The 16,104-nt window shown below is 43.0% G+C and overlaps 1 protein-coding gene and 1 pseudogene across 1 annotated transcript in view; both read right to left on the minus strand.

Annotated features, from left to right (window-relative positions):
- Positions 1-16,104, minus strand: part of MYLK (myosin light chain kinase) — a 246,000-nt gene that overhangs the window by 210,550 nt on the left and 19,346 nt on the right. The window lies entirely within an intron of this gene.
- On the minus strand, positions 6,064-6,183 carry LOC136637040 (5S ribosomal RNA; annotated as a pseudogene).

The raw sequence follows: 16,104 nt of genomic DNA on the forward strand, positions 1-16,104 counted from the left end.
CTGCCTTGGTGGATGACCTGTGCCGGGGAATGGACAGGGGGAGTGCATTCCTGTTAGTCCTGCTGAACTTCTCAGTGGCCTTCGACACCATCAACCATGGTGTCCTTCTGGGTTGGTTGGATGAGTTGGGGCTTGGAGGCACTGTTCTGGGGGATGCTTGTTCAGCATCCTGGCCTCTTAGGTGTGGGCTGCCGCAAGGCTCCATTCTGCCCCTCATGCTGTTTAACATTTACATGAAGCCACTGGGAGAGGTCATCTAAAGGTTTGGGGTAGGGTGCCATCAATATGCTGATGACACCCAGCTCTTTCTCTCCTTTCCTCCTGATTCCAAGGAGGCAGTCAAAGTTCTGGACCGCTCTCTGAAGGCTGTTGGGAGCTGGATGTGGGCGAACAAGCTGAAATTGAATCCTGATAAGACAGAGGTTCTCCTGGTCCAGAAGTCCAAGACTCGGGTATTGGACTAACGTCCTGCTCTGAATGAGGTTGCACTACCTCTGAAGGAGCAGGTCCGCAGCTTGGGGGTGATCCTGGATCCACAGCTGCTCCTGGATTCCTAGGTGGCGGCTGTGGCCAGGGGAGCCTTTGCTCAGCTTCGGCGGATTTGCCAGCTGTGACCATACCCGAGTCGTTCAGACCTGACCATGGTGACCCATGCCCTAGTGACATTCAGATTAGACTAATGCAACGCGCTGTACGTGGGACTGCCTCTGAAGACGGTCCAGAAACTACAACTAGTGCAGAATGCAGCTGCCCATGTGATTGCTGGGGCTTGTCTGTTCAACTCAGACGGGCCACTGCTTTGGCGGCTACACTGGCTGCCAGTTCATTTCTGGGCTGAATTCAAAGTGCTATTTTTAACTTTTAAAGCCCTATACGGCTCGGGTCTAGGGTATTTGAGGGACCGCCGCCTTCCATAGAATCCGACCCGTCCTCTTAGGTCATCAATGGGGGCCCTTCTAACTGCTGCCACTAGTGGAAGTGAGGGGGATGGCAGCAAGAAAGAGGGCCTTCTTGGTGGTAGCTCCCAGTCTGTGGAACTCCCTCCCCCTAGAAATGAGAACAGCTCCCTCTTTAGAGTCCTTTCGGCAGGGGCTTAAGACCTTTTTATTTAAAGAAGCCTTTTAATGCTGACACAAGGGGGCATGACTTTTAAAAAAAATTTATTTTAATTTTGGGTTCCAAGTTTTATTGTGTTTTATTGTTTTTAAATGTTTTATTTTTATACATATTTATATATTTTATGTTTTTATATGATTTCTTTTGTAAGCTGCCTTGAGTGCCCTTTACCAGGGCAGAAAGGTGGGATATAAATAAATAAATCAGACATATGCCATTGCCACTGGATCCACTCCTATCTTCAGTATGGAATGTTCATTGACATATTTACCACAGTTTAACAATTTCACAACATACATCAGATGAATATCTCCTATGTAGAGTTTTTTCAGGAGGCACATGGAAATTGCATTTTTTAAGAATATGGGATATTGGCTGCTTGCACTGCACACTGGCTTTAAACTTTCTATCATCATGGTCATGTTTTCTTGACACGTCATCCTGTTTCCCAAGGAAGCCTTGTGCATCTATCACACAATTGACTTGAAGCTGCCAGTCTCAGCAGCAAATCCTGCTGATCGCACCGCTGCCTTCCCCTGTCTCCTGGCTGCCCTGCCCCTTAAGGGGCAGAGGCCAGGACCCACAGGCTGGGGCATCGCAACACCCCAGTTTGAATACCACTGGCCTATAGGCTCCTGACATATAGCTACATTCACTGAACATAACTGGAACTTACTGCTCATGTTGCAGACAGAACTCTTTGAAAAAAGCTCAGATAGTAGCATCTTTAACTGCTGAACCAGTATTTGCTCTCATAGTCCAGAGCTATTAAACTTGCATAACGACAAGATTAAAAAACCATTCAAAGATCCCACACAAGACACACCACAGTCATGTTGTTTCAGACACAGACCTTCATTGCACATCTACAGGAAATGTCAAAGTTCACTAGATAAAAAGACCAAGCAACCTTTTCTAAAAACCACAGTCCAGACAAAAGGAAGCTTATATTTTAGAATGGAACAATATGCACACAGTCAAAAAATTATCTTCATTCTGATCGGGATCTTTAGACACAGTGAGATCAAACAGTTAGCTAAACCCTTTGATGGAAATTTAATTCCTTTAAAATATGCACAAGGTAATTGAGAACACATTTTAGAATAATTGGGATAATAAAAGCAGTAGATCTGCAGCTGCAAAGAACAAATAATGTTTATACATGTTCCTTCTGCTTGAAAAGGATTTCATAGATATTCCCAACTATACATTAAGCTTAAATGTACTACAGCAGAGGCTCCAATACATCTGTATTAAAGCAGATGCTCTAATACAACCTTGTCCCACTCCAGAGCTTTGAGGTTTATGAAAGATGCCCTGTAGTAAGTGCGATCCATTTTTGAGGAAACATCTGCTAGGGTTTGAAACAGAACTTTCTGGTATCATCAGATCTTGACGTTATCCTTTATTTTTATTTTTAGAAGACAGGTAGGAGCTCTACTTTCTTTGCAAACATTTCTGCAAATTAGTTTTCTTCAAAATGCTTGAATGTGATTACTTTCATATACTTTGGGTGCAATTCGATATTTCAGAAATGTCATTGTGAGCAGCATAGGACATGGCATATGTGTTAGGACATCAGAGCAACAACAGTTTTGCTACCACAGCTCCACGCATCGATAAGCCACAGGCACCAAAGCAACAGCATGCTGATGTATCCCTGATGCTGGCGCAACTACAGCTGAAGCAAACTCCCAAATGGGGTGAATACGTGGCAGGGATGAGAAGGAGTCAACATATGCCTTATCCTACACCACTGGTAGATGACAGATGCCCCCAAATAGCCACCAAATGCTATACCAAGGGCAGAGCTGGTGTAGGAATTAAACAACTCATAGGAAACCACAGGGAGGAGAAAACCACCAGAAAATCTAGACCCCTGCAATTTCCTGCAACCCCTTACACCACAGCCAGTTTAGTCCAGCCTAATCTCAGATACTTTGAGAGGCCCTTTTGTTTGTGCCACTCCTGACAAGAGAATGTGGGGGGGGGGGGGCAGCAGCGAGAAGCAGGGCCTTCTCGGGGGTAGCACCACACTTATGGAACTCCTTTCTATATGATCTAAAAATTGCTCCCTACCTTGAAATACAGTATTCCGGCAGGGTAGGAAAACTGCTGTGTTACATTTAGCATTTTCATTATGATTTGAGTGAGTTATTGAACTCCAGCCTTGCTGCTGCTTATTGTCTGATCATTCTAATGTTTTATTATTTGCTGTTCTTATTGCAGCCTTTATTGTCATTTTATTACCATATTTTTAAGGTTTGATTCTATTGTGCATCGCTGCTCTGCTATTATGTGTCTACCTCTGTTTTGAGGATGGCTTTTATTGCTGCTCTTAAACGGCCATGTTTTATTGCTCTCATATTATGCTTTGATGTGCGCATATGAATTTGTTTAAAGTACTGATTTTTAAAATTTGTTTTAATAAAGGTTTAGAATATGTCTTTTTGTTAGCCCCCCCTCCCCCGGGCACCCACATAAGTGGTGGGTGAGGGGAAGAACAATAAAAATTGATTAAATAAACAAAAAGAACTCTCTGGATTCTAGTCATAGCAATTTAATGGGTTTTTTAAAAATATATTTTTAAACAAAGTTTTGTTTTCTTTCTGAAAAAAGGCATAAAACAAACACTTAAATAACATCCTGCTTAAGTGATTTGTGCCAACACTGCATATACACAGCAGGGACCAAATGTGTACACCTGTGGGCTGGGCAGAAATCGGTTAAGGCAGTACCCATTCACCAATACATTTGCTATGGTTCTGCCTTAGGGTTCACAATTTTGAGGTGGGACAAACTGATTACTGAGGGATATAATGTAACAGTTGGATACCAGGGATGGGAAAACCCAGGATGGTTTGACTTGAATCAAGTTGCCGTATCACCATCCCCTGTGACTCGACACAAAAAAAGAGTCATAACAGGGGCACTTTCCAAGTCTACAAGTCACACTTTAGTGACTCTAATGGACTCAAGTTGAGTTGCCACCCCCACTTTAAAAAGCCTGCTGCAGTAAAAACGGGGCTGCTGCCAGGGTGTGTGTGTGTGTGTCAGAGTTCTCTTTACTCATTCCCCTGATGTCCCTGCCCATTTGGAAACAAGGTGGGAGTGCGAGAGAGCCGGGCGAGAAGCTGCAATAGGGAAGAGGAGGAGGGTCATAAGCAGCAGCTGGGAGGCTTACTAGGATGACCCAATCTTTGAAGCCCTACTCAGAAGTAGTCCCACTACAGCCAGTCATTCAGTGAAGTTCCCTACCCCTCCCACCAGCCATGCTGGCTCCTCCTCCTGCCCTCCCTCAGCCAATGAAAATATCAGAATACCCATCCTTTGCTCAATGATCACTCGTTCCTGCCATCCTATCAGAGATGGGAAAAGAGAGCCCAGTCCTGTCTCCCCCTCCTTCTCACATTAACCCTTCCCTGCCTCCCAACTGGAACTCCCTGCTGCTAACCCATTGGAATGCTTACCCCACGAGTTTTTTCACACAGCAAAAACAGTAAACAAGCACCCCTAGACACAGGCAGACTCAAATCAGCATGCATGAGGACAAGTGCTGAGTCAGGGGGTTCTGTTGTGAGTCTTTTTCAGAGTCTTTCACGCGCACGACTCATGAGTTGCAGGATCACCCAAAATCATGCACTTTATGATTCGAGTCTGAGTCACCTGACTTGAGTTCCCAACACTGTTGGATACTGATGATATATACTGATATGCTGAGAGTAAACAATTTAAATATAGCTCATTATAAAGTCACAGCAATTAGTTGAGCTGCCCAATACCTGATACTAGGAGGATATACTGAGTAATGAGTACATACACTGTGACTACACCTGAGGTCTTAAGAACAGAAAAGTCAAACTTGTTTATAACCATTTTGGCAACAGGAAAACCATATCTTTGTCCATTTCCCCCCATTTTCTTAGACAAGAGTTGGGAAAAACAACACTGGAATCACTCCAGGTCATAAAAACTTTTTTTTCCCAAGAATAGGGCCACTTAACTTAATTTGGCTAAACTCACATTTACGTAATAATCACTGATTCTTCCAGTCAAAAAAATAAAATACTCTAAACATAGAGCAATTTGGAATTATTAAAAATAATCTCCAACCATTATACTCTTATCTGCAATTAGGTTTGCTGTTTGGAATGAAGGCAAAAAATTCTTGGACCACTGGAGCCCTTCAAGATGATAATTTAGTGGGCTGCAGCATCATGAACCGGGACTCTTGACAAGTGATTTCTTCAATAACTATAATTCCAAAAACCATGAAAATGGCAACTCCAGAAATTGTTATGTAGTGGCGCAAAAGAAGTAGCCATGATTAGGCCCTTCTGCTAATCTCACTGTGTTTCAATACCTCCCCTGGCACTGGGCTGATGCATTTACGGTCAGGAAAAAAAAAATGTTCTCCCACTCAGATCAGTTAGCAAACTTTGGAAAAGCCTTCTGTTCCGCTGGTGTGTGTGTGTGTGTGTGTGTTTGGGGACAGCCCTCCTGAGCTACCTAGGAGAGGGGCAACGAGGGAGGAGGGTCTCAACCAACGTTCTAGCTAAGCTGCTGTCCCTTTCAAGCACACAAATCCCCCATACATTCAAGTTCTCTATCAGCAACCTGTCTGGAAAGCATTTGGCTGCATAAGACTGAAGAGAAATGAAGGTTAATTGTTCACAAAATATGGAGCTAGGCAGGTCTGTAAAACCAGAAACAGAGGAAAAGGTTGAGAACTAAAAATGGAACAAGAGATAAACACAGACAGACAATCAAATTTTGTACTTGAGTTCAAATACAAAGTTCAAAAGAAATTTAAAACAGATTCTAACTAAAAATGTCCCCAACTTAAAACAATCAACTTACATTCGGTATCCTGGAACATCCGTCTCTCAATGGGTGGTGTGGAAAATGGTTGGTTGGTAACCTTCAGTCTCGAAAGACTATGGTATAAGCCTACAGCACCTGGTATTCCCAAGCAGTCTCCCATCCAAGTACTAACCAGGCCTGACCCTGCTTAGCTTCCAAGATCAGATGAGATCGGGCATGTGCAGGGTAACAGTTGCTGCTGTGGAAAATGATAGCTTAGGAATTAACCCTGCTGAGACTTCAACTTCAATTCTACTTCAACCATGAAGAATGAGGAAAGCAAGGATATCAATCTTCTTCTGAAGCACTGGAGATGGGCACTAATAGAGTTAGGAGTGTCAAATATGCTTGCTCTGAAGCAGTGTTTCTCAAATTGTGGGTTGGGACCCACTAGGTGGGTCGCGAGCCAATTTCAGGTGGGTTCCCATACATTTCAGTATTTTATTTTTAATATATTAGACTTGATGCTACCATGGTATGTGACTGCATTACAGACCTGTACTTTTAACAAGCGACTGTATATTCTTTTAACAATGTTAGAAAATTGGACTTACTCCTGGGTAAGTGTGGGCAGGACTGCAGCCTAGGATTGTTAAAAATGTTCCGGCTTGATTATGTCACTTCCGGTCATGACATCACTTCTGGTGGGTCCTGACAGATTCTCATTCTAAAAAGTTGGTCCTGGTGCTAAATGTGTGAGAACCACTGCATTAATTCATTCATTTAAAGAATTTCTGTCCCATCTTTCTACCACACATTGGGGCATCCAAGGCAGATTACAACATTTAAAAAATACAAATAAATGATTAAAATAATTAAGACAATAAAACGAATCAGACCCCAATGGATCACACTATTAAAATCACATTTACTAAAAAGTACATCTTTGCATCTTGGAGAAATGCTAGGTGCAATACGTGAGCCAGAGCTCATGAAGGTCCATCTTTCCCCCACATACTTTTTTCTCCCTTTGCTTTGCTATCCAGTCTGATGAAGGATTCTGGAGAACTCAAAATCTTGCTGCTCCCAGTTTTATGCTATCTTAGCTGGTCTTAATAAAGGTATTACCAGACTGCAGCACACTGATGTGTATTTACAGCAAACATTCTTTCAGAGGTGTTCATATCTCAGGAGAGCATTTTCACTATGCTTTTTTCAGCCTTCCTTGCCATTTACCTGCACACTTGCGTGCCATAACAATGTATCTGCCAGTCCAGCTTTTTGACCAGCCTCCTATACAGAGAGCTTTCCTGAATCCCCGGGGGAGCCAGGGGAGCCGGTTGAAGAATGATCCCTTTTAGCCTCACTCATTCAAGAGCTAATCCGGCAGCCGTCACCATCTGAGTGAATGAAAAACGCTGGGATGAGAACATTTGTTTGACCTCTCAACCCTTCCACGGTGGTTCGGATCTCTAATGTTTTGCAAATAGAAAGAAAGTTCTCCACTGCACCGATCAGGCTCAGAGACTAAACATAACATCTTCTGGTGTGGCTTCACTTCAAATGAAAAATATACTCATTTTCTCCTCCCGCTGTCTGCCTGTGGTGCTAGTGCCAAGTCTGGGCAAGAAGACAAAACTTAAGTATACAAAAGAATGCATTAGGGAGACCATCCAGAAGTTTGAAAGAGTAAAGTGGACCATTGGGAAACGTAAGACTGACTCAAAGAGAGACATTTAATGAAAGTCCTACGCAACGAACCTCTTCCCCTTCCCTTCCAAAAGTCACAGGCCACAATTCATCCAGCACTCATGCAAACTCTGCATTAGCTAACATTTGGAAACAAACTGCCCTTTCAAGTCACCGTCATCACCTCAACCTTTCACTTTTGCCATATGCTTCCCAATGTTTTGTGTAGCAGCAACACAACAGAAAGATGTCTATTTTCTTTTAAATCAGTAACCTTAAACAAGTTCCTTTTTTTTTTTTTTTGCAGCAAGGCAATATGCCTCTATATCTTCTCATGCCAGTAAATCTTCTACCTCTGCATCCACAGATACAAGGACTCACAGGTAGAACTGGGGGACGACGACCAGGGGAGAATTGTAGCCCACAACTAGTGCTCTGATTAATGAGTTCCTGCCACACTCCCAGAATCTTTGTATGGAACTAATGATACTGACCGTTTCTTCTGCACAGAGAATTCCTCAATTACAAGAATAGTACCAGAAGTACCCGAGAACTGACGACACGCTGATATACTGATGAGCTGACCCTGGGTGGCAGAGAGGAGTTGCCGTCAAGTGGAGCGTGGGAGGCGAAGGGCCAGAGAGAGGCCAGACCGGGAAGGAATCGAGCTGGAACGAGGAGTTCTATGAAAGCCTAGAACTATTCAATTGCAAAATCCCTACGGGGGTTTAGAACAGCCTGCCTATGTAAACCGCCTTGAATTAAAGTCTGAGGAGAAATCTGACAACCAAAGAAAGGCGGTATATAAATACCTGTATGTATGTATGTATGTATAAATAAATAAGAATAGGAGAATCTGGGACTTTGGGTTGAGGAAAAGCAATAGTGAAGTGAAATACAGAAGACAAGCAGAAAGCAAGGCAAATATTACATGCCCTACCCCACTTGTCAGTTCTTTCAAAATTGCATCTTCCACCTAGCCTTCTCAGTGTTCAGCTGAAAACAAGTTAATAATAATAAATAGTATTTTTATTTATATACCACTTTTCAACAAAAAGTTCACAAAACGGTTGACAGAGAAAATCAATAACTAAGTTCACAGACATAAGTCTCCACAGAATGTCTAGTTTGGACTCTGGGCAATTTCAGCTAGAATATGGTCTTCAGTCTTCATGAAATCACATTCCCCTTCTAACCACACAAGAATTTCTGTCCTCTCTCCAACTTAAAATTGCCACGTGCACATCACCAACACCCTGAAAAGTAATTCCAGCAGGTTGCATGAACCTTCATGCTGACTCGCAATGTGGAATGGAGGAATGCAGCTGGCAGGAAACCAGCAGCCCTATCCATAATGACAACGCAGTGCTTTCCACTTGTGCACATAGCTCTTTCATGTGCCTTTAACTTGCAACCACATCTTTAAAAGTAGGACTGTGCTGAATATTCTCATATGAACATTTTTGGTGAAAAAACAAGAACTTTGTCCGAAACATTCCTCAAAACGTCCCCCCTTTCACTTTTGTTGCTACTATATACAGGGGTGACCTGTGTTTTCCCTGCCACCTGATCCTCCCCCCCCCCCCATTTTGCCCCTACATGCTTGCTCATTCTCCCTCCACTAGCTCACCAGTCCTCCCTCTGCCCCCTACTTGGTTGCGATCTACTAGGGGGAAGACAAGCTGTGAAAACAACAGAATGGGGGGGGGGGAGACAAACCAGTGAGCACTTCCACCATGCATATGGAAGCAGAAGAGAGGTGTCCTCACCCCTCCTGCCCTTCACTTAGGTAGAGCTTGGTGCACAGCCTCCTTTCTCTGCAATACAGTTGTTTTGAATGCAGAGGGAACCTACCATGCACCATTCCTTTTCATTCAGAACAGAAGTGGCACAGAAAAGGAAGACTGCATGCCACCTTCACAAGTGAAGAGAAGGGAAGAGAAGGGGGTGAGGCTCCAGACTGCCTTGCCTACCCGCTTGCTGGTTCATAAGCACAGGGTAGGTGGGGAGAGATGGAGTGGCTGCAGTTTTTTTGTTCTCCTTTTTTCTGCCAACCACTGTCAGTGAGCAGGAAAAGGAATGGAAAACTCACCATAACAGCAGCCTGGAAAGGGTGGCAGACAGACAGGCTGAGAACTTGTCAATTCGATGCCCCTTCAATTTTGGCACTCCAAGTGACAGTTTCCAGTTGCCTTTTAAAAAGGCTGGCATTGGCTGTCTGCAAGGTGTCTGCTGCCTAATTGGCAGCTACTTTGATACAATAACAAGACTTGGACATGCTTGGATCTTTTTCAAGACACTGGATAAGATCAGACGTATAAGTAGGATGGAATGAAGAGCACAGACAACGCAGGGCCCTGCAATAAAAACAAGATCAGAATGAAGAAGCTTAGAGATCCTAAACAGGTTGAGTCTCATTATTTGTGTGGGTTCCTTTCCCAGAACTCATGGATGGCAAAAACGAACTATAGCAAATCAATTTTAAAAAATGTCCCTTCCCTCTGGTGATTTAAAAACAGCCTTGCTGACCTTTTGAAATGCTCACAGAGGTCATTCGTCTCTCTCCAGACCTTAGGCTTCACTAGGAGGCAACAATCCCTCCCTTCACCAGGAGCCCCAGCGAGAAGGAGGTGATAATCGCTGCCATTTAGCCTTCCTTCACATGCTCAGGGGGAAGGGAGGGATTTGCCTTGTGCCTGGAGAGCGAATGACTGATGGACTGTCAGCCGGCTGCCCTCTCTGGCATTATTAAAGACTGTTTTCCTTTAATTTAAAGGGCCCTTCTCATCAGCTTTGAGATAGAAAAATTTGTGGATATTTAGGTTATACAATCCGGCTCGTCCGCTTAGGTCATCACAGAAGGCCTTTTTACAAGTGCCGCCGCCTAGGGAGGTACGTGGGGCGGTGGCAAGAAACAGGGCCTTCTCAGTAGTGGCACCAACACTATGGAATTCCCTTCCCCTTGACTCAAGAATGGCTCCCTCTCTTGAGACTTTTCGGCGAGGCCTGAAGACCCTTCTGTTTAAACAAGCCTTCTGAATTCTCGGCCTTTTTAATATCTTTTCAACACCTTTTAATTTTTTTTTTTTAATGCTTGGTTACAGGCCTGATTCTTTTATGATTTGCTGCTCTATGCTCTTTTTACCTGATTTCTTTTAATCGACTACTGTTTTTATGATAGGTGTTATATGCTTTTATCTGTTTTTTAAATTATGTTTTTAATCTGTTTTAACCTGTTGTAAGCCACCTTGAGTCCCTTCGGGGAGAAAGGCGGGGTAAAAATAAAGTTATTATTATTATACCTGTAACCACTTGTATGACTGTCTCTCTGCAACTGTAAAAAGCAGTTTTCTTAACTGTGATTTTAAAGGGATGCATTTTTTCCCTTCTCCATGGATCAGCACATTCCTTCTCATTTGCAGGGGCAATTCGTGTTGAGTCAAATCCGTGTATAAAAAATCCGTGTATTTTTACTATTTACTACAGGCTGGACCTGTAGTACGGAAAAGGGCATTTTAGCAGGTGCAGGATGACGTCATAAAGGTGAGAAATGTTGAAGCTGCCAAAATTCCCTCTTTCATCCACCTTCCTGAAAGGGCACAGACATGTCTTTTCCAGGGTGTTCCTCTTATATTTAACAGGAAAGGCAAGCTTTCCATTCAACAGAGTATCTTTTCCAGTGGCTGACTGCTGGTATTTCTTCAGTAATGTTCTTGCTCGTGTACACTTTTCGGGACAGGGAATAATCTTTTCACCTGTTTTCCTATGTAAACCACTGTGAGCCCAATCCTATCCTTCTTCCCTCTCCCCACTGGTGCAGCCATGCCAAAAAGGAGCACACTGTATCCAGAAAGGGGGGGGGGTGAGATCGGAAGGCTTCAGAGGGGAAAAGGGAATTATTTCCCCTTACCCCTCCATAAGCCTCCCACTCACAATGTGTCTTTGTGAACCTGCACAGCTCTCAGAGGAAAAGAAAAGGGATGGGAGGTTGTGAAAAGAGGGGTTAGGATCCAGTGCACACCATCACTGCCTGATCCACTCCCACCTGCAGCCTCCCTGCCCCATTCCTCCCCCCCAGTCTAGTTTCCTCTCTACCCCCTCCACACCCACCCCCACACCTGCCATTGCCTTACCTTCTCCGGTGGGTGCAGAGAGGTCCAGCAATGACCATGGAGCACTGCCTCCTCTTGCCACAGCACTCCAAAATGGCCACTAACTACGCACCATTGGCTGCCAGTTTATGACAGCGAAGAGTCTTCCACTGTCATAACACCCTGCCCCGAAAGTCTAACAGATTGGACTGTGTGTGAACATTTTTAGTTGCTGAAAAGTGGTATATAAAAATTCTTATAAATATATAAATAAATAAATGATACATCACTTGGCCACGACAAACGTTAGATAAACCTATGTCTTCAATCTTTTCATGTCTTTCTCTCACAATGAAAAGAGCCCTGCTTTAAAATAATTTCCATGTTTTCCCGCACACCTTAAGACTGCAATCTTATGTATGCTTATCTGGGAGAAAGAACCACAGAATAACTGGGGCTTACTTCTGAGTAGACATTTACAGGAGTCATCTGTTATTTTGCCCATGTTTCAGTTTAGTTGTCCTAAAAGCCAGTTCCCCTGGTTTAAATTAGCCTTGCCTGACCAGAAGGAAAACCTCTTCTTGGCATGCAGAAGATACTGGAAACAGTGATGAGAGACTTGCTCTCAAATGCAAACTATCAACAAGGAAGAAGCACTGATGGACACTAACAGAACCTACTTCTTGACCTCTTCACCTTGGGAGGGTTTTTGTTCTGCTGTTTAGAAAATTAAGAGGCAACACAATTATTGGCACAAGACTACATGCCTTCCTCACTTTGTTGCACTTGCCAGTTTCCTATTGATTACAGTGGCGGAAATGGAGTCTCAATTGCCAAGCATGACGAGGAAGGGCAGCAACTTCACAGATATTGTTTCAAAGCTTTCCAGTGTTGGCAAAACACTGCACTTCTATCACTTTTAACACTGTGAGCTTTTTGTTAATGGTTTTATACAGTGCTTTTTTTGTTAAAAAAAAAAAAAAAAAGTGCAGGAACTCACAACTTGTTAATCTTTTATTTATTTATTTATTTATTTATAAACCATTTTTTATCGGAGAAATAAGTAATAAGATACAACTAGACACAGTCAATAACTACACACACACACACACACACACACACACACACACACACACACACACTGCCCTAAAGCCATGAAGCTTACTGGGTATCCATGGGCCCTTTCTCAGCCTAAGCACAGCATTCTTGTGAGGGTAACACAGGGAGGATCACATACGTAGCTCTCCAATCTTTGGAATAAGGGCAGATTGGTAATGCCATCAACTGAAAGCAACAATCAAAACCACACTAGCTTTCAAAGGCTGATTGTAATTATTGTAGACAGAATCAACATTTGAAAGGGGGGGAAAAACAGAATTTCACATTTCATGTGCCCAGCCATGGGACTATTTTTTTTACGGAAGGGTGGGGTAGGGTGTTACAAGGATATAGACAGGTCTATTTTGATGCTACAATAATGAAAGGGACAGAGGGAAATTTTTAAAACGGACACGTTCAGTTTACTGAGAAGTGTAGCTATTCAGACCAACTACCCTATCTACTACCTACTACACTTTACCTCCCTGTATCCAATCAGAGGAGGCCAAACAAACAAACAATGATCGGGTTTCCATAATAGATGGTATTCAATTATCTTCTAGCCGTCTGTTTGAACAACATCACTATGGAAACAGATCAGTGATGCCCTGCACCTTTATCAGTGCTTCTCTATTTAAATGTTCTTCTTGAGTGTTCAACAAAGCCATTCAATGAACCTTAACTAATCTAAGATTCTGCCTGGATTCTCTCTTCATCCTGCTGCCTTCAAAAGACACTTTCCCACCATTGGTCCTAGAGTTCTGCTGCAAAACATATTTCTTGCCACTTCAAGTCTTCGCTGGAGAGCCTTAGTGCTACGCTTATTGTTTAGCAATTCACACTGCCATTACTTTCCATGTAAATTGCACTTTTTCCAACCCCTCTGAATGGCCTCTGAATTTCCATTTTCCAAATAACTATAAATTAGTTTTCAGCTCTTACCACATATGCCTACATGAAAGTGTCTGAAACTTCTGGCTCAGAAATCTCATAATTTTTATTACTTATTTTAAAACCTAGTTAGTGTTATGTTGTCCGTGATGATGAAGTCTGTGATGCCAATTGGCTGACCTGATGTAATGTCATAGAATGTTCCGTTGCTCAGGAAACTGGCAGCCTGATCCTATGCTGGAGCAGCACCAGCAGCCCACAAGCTGCCCCAGCAACGGCTGTTGCAAACAATAGCAGGTTGAAGTGATCAGAAGACGAATGGCACTGGTGGAGAAGCTAGCACCACTGGGTGCTGGGCCTCAGTGCAATGTGCTGCAGAACTGCCAAAGGTAAGTTCCTCACCAGGCAGCAGGGAGGCAATTTTGCACAGGGGGATGGTGAGGAGACAAAACTGGGCTGGGGAGGGTGACCTGGAAGGTGGTTCAGGCCTGGGCAAAGGGCGGGATGGCTCTATGAGTGAAGAAGGGAGGTTGATATGCCAAATGGACATCCACTAAGCATAGAGTTGCTTCTGCCATCAATGTTACTTATCAATGCTAAGTAGCCAACATGTGTCAAAAACAGTACGAGTGCTTATTTTCATATATTGATTTGAATTAGGGAACCAATTACTTGGATACTGGCCATCAGATTACCATAGATACTTGCCTATAAGTCGATCTCACAGATAAGTCAAGGGCAGGTTTTGAGCACAAAATCATGAAATTTCCTATGACCCTCGGATACAATGGGGGTTAAAAGTGGGGTGTCTGACTATAGTTTTGTCTGATTTCACCAGAGGTCAGATCCTGAAAAATAACCTACCTGTAATTGTTACCTGAGAACTGAACAGCCCCAATTTATTAAAAACATAGTAAAAGATCCTAAGATAGATTTTTCTTCATTAACTTTTTAAATTCTGGTCTTCACCACCTTTTCGTAAACACTATCAGAGTAAGTGCCTGTAAACAACATACCAGTAGAACTATTAATCAAATCCATCTTTAAGGTGACTGGTGTGTTAAGCCAGAGGCTCTACATATAACATATAACAAATAACAGGGAGTGTGCAATTCAATTCACAGCAGAGAGACAAGCAACAAGGACTGAGCGTGAGCAGGTGCAGCTGCACATAGCTGCAACCCTTTTTACTCAGAAGTAGACCCACTGCTTTCCATGGGTGTTATTCTTAAGTCATGATGCACTGAATTGTAGCCTGGGACTTTGTTTCAGACGGAAATGGGGATTTCATCCCGGTGTTTTCAAAACCAGACCCCTAAACTGGGGGGGGGGGGGCTGAAATTCTTTGAAAATGACTTGCTAGGAATTGTTCTGAGGCAGCAGCAAAAAGAAAAAAAAAAGGAGGCTCTTTAGCTGCTGGAAGGGAGATGAAGGTGCTTATGGGACCTTCATAGGCTTTGTGAGGAGTACAGAGCTGCACTTCCATAGCAGCAGCCCTCATAAAGACTACAATTCCCATATGCACCTTCACTTCTCTTCCTGGAAGAAGCTCCAATGGCATGCTGCTTCTCAGCCCAGTCCCACCCCCACCCCCACTTCACAGACAGCTGCTAAACTTCCCAGTGGCTTCAGCTTCAGTCACTGTATCGACCCAGGTATAAGTCGACCCAGGCTTTCAGGGTCAATTTTCAGGCATAAATTTTTCAACTTATAGGCGAGTATTACACTGCATGGTAAACATACTTCTATATTAGGTTGCAACCCTAAGCATACTGTACTTACTTGGGCGTAAGCTCCATTTAATAAAATGGGACTAACTTCTGAGTAAGCACATATAGGATTGTGTTTACTTATACTCTGTGAAAGAGCTTGTGTTGCCCTCAACCAGTTGCACTACTGTATCCATCCCAGCTGGAACTCTGCACTATGTGCCTGTACATGTGGATTTCGCTCATTAATTCATTCCATTAATCTAACCGCTGTTTCACAGCTCCAGAAACACATGTAAAACCATTTTTCTTGTATCTTTACAGAGCTTAACTACAGCACGAAATGTATACTGATGAAGCATGGATATGCAGTATATAACTGCCATACAAATTTTACAAATCACATAGTTTGCGAGATGAGCATCATTTGAACTCCATTCTGATTGAATATTTAATTTTCATTTTTTAGAAAATGTTGCTTTTTTTAAAATCAGGGTTATTCTGTTTTCAATAGCTACATGACTTCTAGATGTTTCAAATGGAGAATCTTTTTTTTCCATCACTGCATTTCTGTGCTGAAAAAGGTATGGCCTGACTTTCTGCCTTTCTTGCAACTCTCTTCAGCATGGGCACCTTCCCATAAAAAAAGATGACGTCTTTAGCTTCCGGCCCTCCTAACTACCAGAGAAAATACTGATATTTACAAT

The sequence above is a fragment of the Tiliqua scincoides genome, chromosome 1 (genome assembly GCF_035046505.1).
Source record: "Tiliqua scincoides isolate rTilSci1 chromosome 1, rTilSci1.hap2, whole genome shotgun sequence".
Lineage (NCBI taxonomy): Eukaryota > Metazoa > Chordata > Lepidosauria > Squamata > Scincidae > Tiliqua > Tiliqua scincoides.